Source organism: Papilio machaon, chromosome 9 (genome assembly GCF_912999745.1).
Source record: "Papilio machaon chromosome 9, ilPapMach1.1, whole genome shotgun sequence".
Classification (NCBI taxonomy): Eukaryota; Metazoa; Arthropoda; class Insecta; order Lepidoptera; family Papilionidae; genus Papilio; species Papilio machaon.
Genome location: NC_059994.1, coordinates 1,825,195 through 1,835,142, shown reverse-complemented (window position 1 = coordinate 1,835,142; position 9,948 = coordinate 1,825,195). Strand labels below are relative to the sequence as shown.

The following is a 9,948-nucleotide window of genomic DNA, read 5'->3' as shown; positions in this document are numbered from 1 at the left end:
TCGTCTATAGTAATTAACACGTCATGCAGGACATCATCATCATGGTGTTATGTGGATGAAGCTAGGTCCTTAGTATGACCCAATGGCAGATTGCATAAAACAATAAGAAGTGGTAGGTAAAAACATTCTACTAACGGAGAATACAATCAGGTACAGATACAGATATGTTTAGGTACAAAGTTAAGATTTATAATTTTCTATGCTTATCGCGACGTTCCTTTGCCCATGCCCATGCGGCATCACGATACAAAAAAAAATTAACGATACCTTCATATCAAATGCTACTTAAATTGTAGCAAAGGAAAACCACGTTTAGACAGATTATACAAGATGAACTTGCTTCAAAATTATTTTGTAAAACGTTCCTTCCAAATTTTGCAATTTTGTTTTCAAAACTTTACAGCGGTACAAATGAGAATAAAAAAGTCAAAACAATATTTAATCTTCAAAAATTTGCTATTGTCTATAGTATTTTTGGTCAAGTGCAAAAGTTCTAGAAATAGCCGCTATGACCAATTGTCGCTGCAGTCGGTAAATGGACGTTTGATGTGGTGTTTGTCAAGATTGTGCTATTGTGTGTTTACAGTGATTTATTTTCCGTTACTATAGTCCTAATTGAAGTATAAGCTTTTAAGGAGTAGATGAAGGTATGTAGAATTTATAGTAATTGTCTCTCATGTCACTATTTATTTAGAATATCAGGATTGATTTGGCGCTCCAAGTTGTCTTTGCGTCGACCCTACTCTTTATGTCAGCTGTATACAAAGATCATACGCATTTACTGAATAATCATCAAAATAATGAATTAAAATCGTTCTTTAATAGAAAAATAGATCTTAAATAGTGATCAGAGGGTTGTTATAACCTTTAATTGATTCTAAACTCTAGGTTCGCCTCCTGAACGTCAGAGGTTATGGATGCTCCTGGGGTCTGTGTTTTACGTCCGAAGATAGTCCATTATCAAACCAAGTATTTTTAGCATCCCTCATGACCTCTCTCGTTGCTTCGAAGGTACAATTTATCGTTAAAACTTTGTAGGAGTAATGGTACAATAACAATTACTATCAGTGTTTACTTAGATAAGTATTGTACTGTAATAACATCTTTTATTTCTCCTTAGGTGTATAATTGAATCAATTTGGCGGCACTACGCATATATAATGTGTCCTTTCTTAGACAGTCCAATGCCAGATTGTTGTTTCTGATTGTGGCACTGGCCCCATTTCAAATTAGGTGTCTGAGTATTTTCGTAATTATATTGCAAATTTGTTGCAAAGATACTTAACGTACCGTCTATCAAAGTAAATTATCTTGTAGCATATACATTTATATTGATATTTATTGTATTCAGTTTTAGTGTTCACATATAAATTTTTTGCTCATAAATGTTATAAAAAACATACTTTTTCATGTATTATAGTTAATTTAGTGTTCGTGTTATTTCATTTCTCATCAAAAACATGGGCGAGATATAATAATTAATCAATTCATTATTGATTATTACTTAAAAAATACATAAGATTGTTGTGTTTATACTATCAAAAATTACATCAAAGGTGCAGATATTAGAATCCATAATTGTAAAGGATTTTTGTGATGACATATGAATGTGGATGGCTATAAAGATAGAGGAAGACCAAAGAAAGTATGGATAGATTGTGTGAATGAGGATATTCGTAAGAAGAGGGTAAATTCAAGTATGACATATAATAGAGAAGTATGCAGGAGTAGTACATACTGTGCCGATGCTCCATAGGGAAAAGGACAGGTTGATGATGAAACAGGAACTTGTGTTAAAATAAATGTGATTTTATTTTTAAATTTACACTTGCACTTGGCATAGTATGGTTGCTTTCAACTACTAATGTATTTAAACATTTATGAAGCCTAACTTACTTTCTGATGACGCATAGTGGAAGAACATCAGTAATTCAAAAAAAATAAGCCATAGACATATTTATACTTACATATACCATCATCCTTCTGTCACAAGAATCATTTTAGAAAGATTATTGGTTTGTTTTTTAACAGTATTTAATATAGTAATTAAGTTCTATGTTGATAAATTGTAGAAAGGTAAATAAAAAGGAATATACAGATCTTGTTAATGCTCTGGAAAAGAATAGAAATTAAATGATGTTTCATACTTTGCAATTGGATATGCTGTTTGGGTTTATTTTTAAATTTAAATTAAAGTAAAACTAAGCAAATTTAAATTTAAAATAAAATACAAGTTATACAAAATTTAAGGAAAGCCAAAATTGAATAAGTATAGAGAAATATTATGGAAAAGAATCTAATAAATATTCCCTAAGGTTTTATTCAAATTTCCATTTGTTTCATTCCTAATGTCTAGGTTACAGTTAGTCACAATCAAAACATACTTATTTGTTTATGCTCCTGCAATCACAAGGGAAAATACTCTTAACATATATCATTAATATTCAGAAGGGCAAAATGTTAACTTTTTCTGTAATTATCTTAATATTACCCATAAAATGGCTGGTAACAAAATATAGGCAAATTTTAAGATCTGATCAATGTATGTTACATCTAGACTTCTGAAAACAAAATGAAATGAAATTAAAGTTTGTAAAAATGGACTGAAATTATAAATGCAAATGTGGATTGATGGATGGATGTACGGCACCTTTTGATATAAAAGAAGAAAAAAAAATTTTCGAAATTTGAAAGAACAAATGGAACATGTTAAAATAATTACACAAACCAAATACAGATAAGCAACTGAAATGATAGATAACATTAAATTATCTTTTAAATCAACCTCCGATGCCCTTAAATAATAATCCCCAATATAAGTCTTAAATGAACACTTTAAAAGGTATTTTTGACTTTGCCTAGACAGTATTGTTATCTAATTTTTATTTTTTTAAAACAAATAAGATAACAAATTGAACCATAATCTTATGTGTATTTTAAAAGACATATTTATTGGTACTTTGTTACTGGTTAACTTGTTGATTGTTATAAGTTTCTGAACATTGATCTGTCAAACTGACATAAAAAGTCCTTTCCAATTTTAATAGCAGCTCGAAAAGGAGTTTCATTTAAAAGAACCTGGAAACCTTGCAAATATCAAGGGAAACCTTTAGTTTTTCCTGACAAACTATTATTTTAATTTATGACATACTAGCTGTCGCCGGCGACTCCATCCGCGCGGCATTAAAAAGATACTTAATAAGTAGCTTATGTCTTCTTCCAGACTATGATCTCCATGTATGCCAAATTTCATCGAAATCCGTTAAGTCGTTCTGAAGATACCTTCAAACAAACATTCATCCACCCATCCAAACATAATGCAACAACCCTGGATGATCATAGATTCATGTTTTTGATCTGTTTCCTGTAGGTATTATGTCATGTTTTAACGAAGTCTGTTGCTAATCACTTTCTGTTTTGATATTTGATACACGCATGTTACTAAAAAGGGTAGACATTTGTTATTGACATTCGATTTTCACCTGTCTTGCGTGTCGTTTAACCGCTATACCGGATAAAAGTTTATATGAACTAGCTTTCGCCTGCGACTTTGTCACCGCAGCGTTATAGTAGCCAATAATATTTTCGCGTGCATCAGCTACGTTCCCGTCAAAGTCCCGCAAATATTAGTCCAAAAGTTCCGGAAATTAGCCGGAACAAACGCAGCTATGTTGACAGTCAGGTGGACAAAAATTTTTTAATTTTTTTTTTCGTTAACTGCAATGCAAATACATAATTTGTACCGAAATATTTCTTTTTCACAATATACTATAAATACAATTTTATTAATATGTGTGCTGTACTCATATCTGCCATATTTCAATAGAAAAAGTACCATAAGTTACATTTCTAAATACTTAAAATACACGCAAACCAGTAACTTGTTACCGTAAATTCTCGCGATTATTTTTAAAACGATCAAATAAATATTAATTGAATGGCGTTAATAAAGTAACCAAATCAACCCTATTTCCTAAAATGCCGTCTAAAAAGTATAATAACATTGAATAATAACACAACTCATTATGCAAAATATTTTACAAATATCCTATCATTCACTTCCGCGTTCCGTCTGATGAGTGTGGTGTTGAAGGCCTAATTTTAGTCCTCTTTCTCTTCGCAAGGGGACGCGGAGAAGAAGAAGGGGTAATATCCTCTTTCTTTGCGTCTTCTTCTCCGTTGATTAAAGGTACGCAACGCATCTGCATTTGCGGATGTTTGTGGGCAACAGTCGCCTCGCTATTTATGCGAATTCAGGTGGCCGTTTGCTCGTGGCACCTTTTGATATTAAAAAAACACACTCTCAGCCCCAATTTTGTTTTGACGCAACTGCCAAGCTCCATTAGTTTTCCACTTAAAGATATATATTATTACGTCTAATAAAATATCAATTTATGAAACGAATTTAGCACTGTTTATGAAGCTTTAGCGACCCAATTTATGCGGCCAGTCATATAACTTCATTGTTCTTCGACAATGGCTGACGTATGTCAATTCATTTTTTTTGCAAATAACACGTCTCACCGAGTTGTAGTCATAGTAACTGAAGAGTAATCGCCAATAACCAAATGGTTATAAGGACTATTAACCGGTGGTGAGTTCGATAACCGGCATTTGACTATTTCCGTGAACCATATACCAATTCGAGCTTTAATGGTTAAAAGAAATCCTAGTTATATAAATAGACAACTTAATGTAGCATTTTTGTACCTCGCCAAAATTGATGTTAAAATTCCAAGCAAAGATATTCGTAAATCTCAGGGTGAATATCGCAACAGGAAGTTCAATGACCTATTGTCCCGGACTACTCTGTTACAGCATCCTGTTTTCTTCAAGACAATGACACCTATAGTGTATCTCATTTTGTTAACAGTGCCATCGATTTCCACTGCGAGTTCGCTTTAATATGTAAAAATCGATTGGACGTGCTGTAACTGTAACAGTATACATAAACACCAATACAATCTCCTTCTTGCGCTATATTTAGTATACATCCTTTACTTATCTAATATATAAAATTCTCGTGTCACAGTTTTCGTTCCCGTACTCCTCCGAAACGGCTTGACCGATTCTCATGAAATTTTGTGAGCATATTCAGTAGGTCTGAGAATCGGCCAACATCTATTTTTCATAACCCCCCCCCATTTTTTAACTGCGCGCGGACGGAGTCGCGGGCGACAGCTAGTTGTCTAGAAAATTCAGTATTGTAAAGAAGTCCAAGAAGGTGAATACTAATTCTGCAGTGACACAACAAAAGTACGCCTTCTATATTTCGAGCTGCCGTGTCTAGAGATCAAGTTGCGATGATGATCACCAACCTTTGTTAGGAGATGGTATCAGAAGATGAAGGTTATTGTGCAGATTTAGCGGTTAACATTAGGTTAATTTTTAATTCGTTTTTGTATCAACGGAAGTGACAAGCTTAATGGGCCTGTCATAATGTATTACTTCTGTCCATATACAGCTGTATCAAGTTGAAAGGTATCAGTTGCATTGCCTTAATCCGCAGAGGAGTAGACCTGCAGAAGCAAACATAACCAACACGTCCTCTACACCGCCACTTCTCATCCTTTCCTATTAAGAAAATGGTGGGAAGAAGTAGTGGACTCGACTTTGGAGAAATTGGAGAATAATTTTAAAACCTATGTGGTCTAAAGTGCTATCTTTATAAATGTGCAATTTAATGTCACAGCGCAATGATCCTTGACCTTCACAAAACAGCATCGAATTTGTCGTCTTTAGATCACGAAAAAAAACTAATTTTATTGATTCAGGTTGAACGACCAGTTAATGTTTGTCCGTTGATTTTTCAAAAACTTCCTGCCTATTTGGGTTATATTTTTCATTGATTATGTGCATATCAGTATTAGATGTTTGTTTTTGTGGTACAACTGTAAATTTATTACATATTTATGCCGTCGTCTTTTTCTTTTTACATAAAACATACATAAAACAACGAAATTAAAACAATAACTATATAAGGTTTATGCTATTTTTGAACTATGCATAATTATAATTGTTAATTTTATGTTTATTAACCATAACGTTTTAATTTAGGTCGTTTTTATAAATTACTTAATGTTACGTGTAAACTGTTTTTTTAACGTTAGTAAAAATTCGCCGTTTGCAAAAACTGTTTAGCGTACAGTTATAACAGTTGTTTGACCTATACGCAACATAAATGTGTGCCCGATCAGCTGAGTGGTTAAATTTTAGTAACGTTTTCGCTTTTATACTTGAAGTTAATGTTGCAGCGGCATCGTTACTACAGATGTAAGTAATATTGATATTGGCCCAAAATACGTTTTCGATATTAACATAACCGGTTATTATAATTTGATTCGAATTATGAAACTTAATTATCTTAGTTTTTTTTAATTATCTCGTTTTTTTTGTTGATCCAATGTTTGTAATTTTTGTCAAAGTATATGCAGTAAGGGTGCCGTTTAAAAAATATGGGTTTATTAAAAATAGTGTTACAAAAATCAATGTTACAGCACTAAAGTTTGGCTGTCTATGTCCAAACAGAAAGAAATTGTATCAAATCCGCTTCTTGGCCTTGACTTTATGGGACAGCAGTCATCAATCAATGTAGACCCATCGTTTGATAGTGACATACGAATAAATCAATACAGTATCATAGGCTAGTAAATTTTGGTTCTTGAATGTATTAGAAAATGTCCTATTTAATACAGAAGAGCATCATTACTTTTGTCGAATACAAAGGCACGCACCAAGGTACGCAGTGGAACGGTTATATCGACGAATCAGCAACTTCACGGCTCAATCTTGTATACTAACTAGGCTTTTATTACTTTTTTTTTATTTGTAATTATTATTTGCTATTTTTGTCTCTAGTTTGTCAACATTTAACTTATACATATTTATGCATATATCTTACTAATATTATAAATGCGAATATTTAGATGGATGGATGGATGGATGTTTGTTTGTTTGTTAGAAAGTATCTCCGGAACGGCTCAACAGATCTTGATGCGTTTGGCACAGATGTAGAATGTAGTCTGGACGAACATAGACCACTTACTAAATTTTTTTTAACTACGCGCGGACGGAGTCTCAGCTAGCTCTCGGTCGACAGCTAGTATCATATCAATTTAACTTTCATAGTTAAACTTATGCAAGCATATTTGTTTCTTATGTTCAATGTAATCTATATATTTAAATGAGTTATAAAATAAAAATTTCACACTCTAAAGTTCAATGAGGGTACAACACAGACATACGTTTTTGTTGCCATGTCTTTTATAATTGGACGTGAAAAGAGTAAAAAAACTTTTATGTTTTTATCAATGAATGTAAGGCTTAACGGCGGGCGTGTGAAGGCGGGGACAGACCACTTGTTGCTAGCGCCGCTCGACCGCTTGTTGCTAAGGTACTCGGTCGCTTTTTGCAATCGCCGGCACTTCGCACTTTTTGTGAACCGTTTTACTATTAGTCATCTATACGATTTAATCCAACTCGCTCCTTCAAGTTATCGTATTGTTTTAGGTTATAAATATCTCGCTATGGGTTAAAAATAAAAATTAAAGATAGGTCTTAAGCCTAATTTTTTGAGAGAAATTAATATTTCACTTATCTAGAACCTCTTAACGTGATAGCGCGAAAAAAAAAAAACAAATTAGTGCCTAGTAGACTATGTGTTCTTCCAGACGATGGTCTACCTCTATGTCAAAATTTCATCGAGATCCATGTAGCCGTTCTGGAGATAGCTTCAAACAAACATCCATTTATAATATTAGTAAGATAAACGATTGAAAGAGTTTTAAATGGATGGACGAGGTTTGAACTCTAGTAAGTGCATTCGCTGGTCAAAAGGTCAGAGTAAACCTCTCATTTGCATGGATTTCCTAAAAGATTAAGGTATTTCCTAGGTCAACGACCTACACGTCGCGGCGTTAAGTAACAAAATATTACATCCATCAAAATATAAGAACGATAATTCGATTGTTTAATGAACAAGGGCTACTTATGTAAAAAAGAAACTCCTTGACACAAATTTCGTAAATAATAAAATTAGCCGCGTCTGCCGTAAGGAAAAAACGCGTATGCACAAAATGAATTAAACCGTTTTCGCGGAAAGCTTATTAATATGACTAATAAGCGCGCCCTCGATTTTTATTTTCGTTTACTTTCATATATTTGTTTTTATCAAATGAATGCAACAAGCAAAGATAATTATGTCGCAGTCTTTGTCAAGTAGTCTGACAATTTATTTACTCTGTAATATTTTGGATCCTAAAGGACTATTGAATGTAGACTTCCTATTGAAGAATTTCTTATAAAAACATTGACCTTATTGTTATCTGATAATATAATAAGAGCGTCGGTGGCTCAGGGGTTAAGCACTTGACTTGCAATCTGCAGGTCCTGGGTTCGAATCCCGCCATGTACCAATGTGTTTTTCGATTTTCGATTTACATATGTACATTTATCCGACGTTCTTACGGTGAAGGAAAACATCGTGATGCAACCTGCACATATCTGAGAAGAATTTCAATGATATGTGTGAAGTCAACCAACCCGCACTTGGCCAGCGTGGTTGACTATGGCCTAGTCACCCCTAAATTGGGGTAGGCTCCGATCCCCTCGGTGGGGACGTATAGTGAGCTGATGATGATGATAATATAATATAATCCGTCTTAGATTAAAATTATATAAAGGTATTGGTCTAGATGGATGGATGTTTGTTGAAGGTATCTCCGTAACGGCTGGCGCAGTCTGGAAGAACACATACTTATTGAGTTTTTTTAATTTCGCGTGGACGGAGTCGCCGGCGACAGCTTGTTATACATACTTCTCAGAAACCACTCCATTGCTAGACATCGTTATTACCTTATTATCGTTATTATTATTACTAAATAATTACTGTTCATGTGTTGTTAATAATAAAAAAAGAGAAAGCATATTTACATTTACATCGAAGAAGCTTCTTATGATGTCAATATGTACCCTCTGACTCAATCGATGGCCACCGCATTCGCGTAATGGCCACACTTTCCGTTATAGCACCGTCGAATTCAGCAGCGATTTCACTTTTATCATCGTAACTGTTGTGATTTCAGTGTAAAATAATTATATAACAACTAAAATAAAGTCTTTTTATTGTTGCAACGCTGTTGATGTGCTTAAGTTTGAAATTAATACGATTTCGAACTTATTTTTACTTTTTCGAGCTATTTTTAATCCATTTAGTTCAAATCAACTGACCTAAAAATCGCAATAGGGATTGTAAAATATGATGTACCTATTTTTAGGGAGATAGATTAATTTTCGGTTATGGCAGATCATTTTCAATTTAAAAATTATTTTCTTTAGTTACAAATCTATGACAGCTGACATATTTTGTTGTTGTATTTTAAATCCAGTTAGGATTTAAAATAAATGCCGAGTATATTTGAGGGTTTTTTTTCCTAAACAATGGAGATTTCTTAAAGTCGTAATCTTTACCAAATAATTAACAAGGAATTTAACGTTTTACTTAACTTAAAAATAATTAAACAGCAGACAGAAATTAATAACCTCAATGTTTCACAATTACCTCAATGATCTCAAAGAAAGGAAATTTCCTACGCTTAAGTCATGACCCATATTCGAGTTACACCCACGCAATTGGACGTAGGCGTCTAGAACTCTCCCACAAACTATCCTATTCAAGTTTCAGAAATCCAACAAATCCTTTCTTGTTTTTGAATCTTATTGAAAGCAACAATACCATATTTTACGAACGTCAAAAAACTTGACTATCTGTTACTTCGAAGTTTAATATAAATAAATTTTGTTTGTTGAACTACGTTAAACAATAGTATACTGATTTGCTGCATAAGTTAGATATATTTAAGTCTGATTGGTCAAACATGAGGTCAACCTTGACCGTATTTTTATTATAAAATTAAACAATTTAAATTATGTTAATCCGAGGAAATGTAT

General features: G+C 33.2%; 1 protein-coding gene across 2 annotated transcripts in view; it reads left to right on the top strand.

Moving 5' to 3' along the window:
* The first annotated feature begins 536 nt into the window (after positions 1-536).
* The window catches only part of LOC106712867 (CCR4-NOT transcription complex subunit 6), a 164,125-nt gene continuing 154,713 nt past the window's right edge, over positions 537-9,948 (top strand). For both annotated transcript variants that reach the window (XM_045679379.1, XM_045679378.1), the window contains exon 1: positions 537-647. The gene's annotated coding sequence lies outside the window, so the exon portion shown is untranslated. The remainder of the gene's footprint in view (positions 648-9,948) is intronic.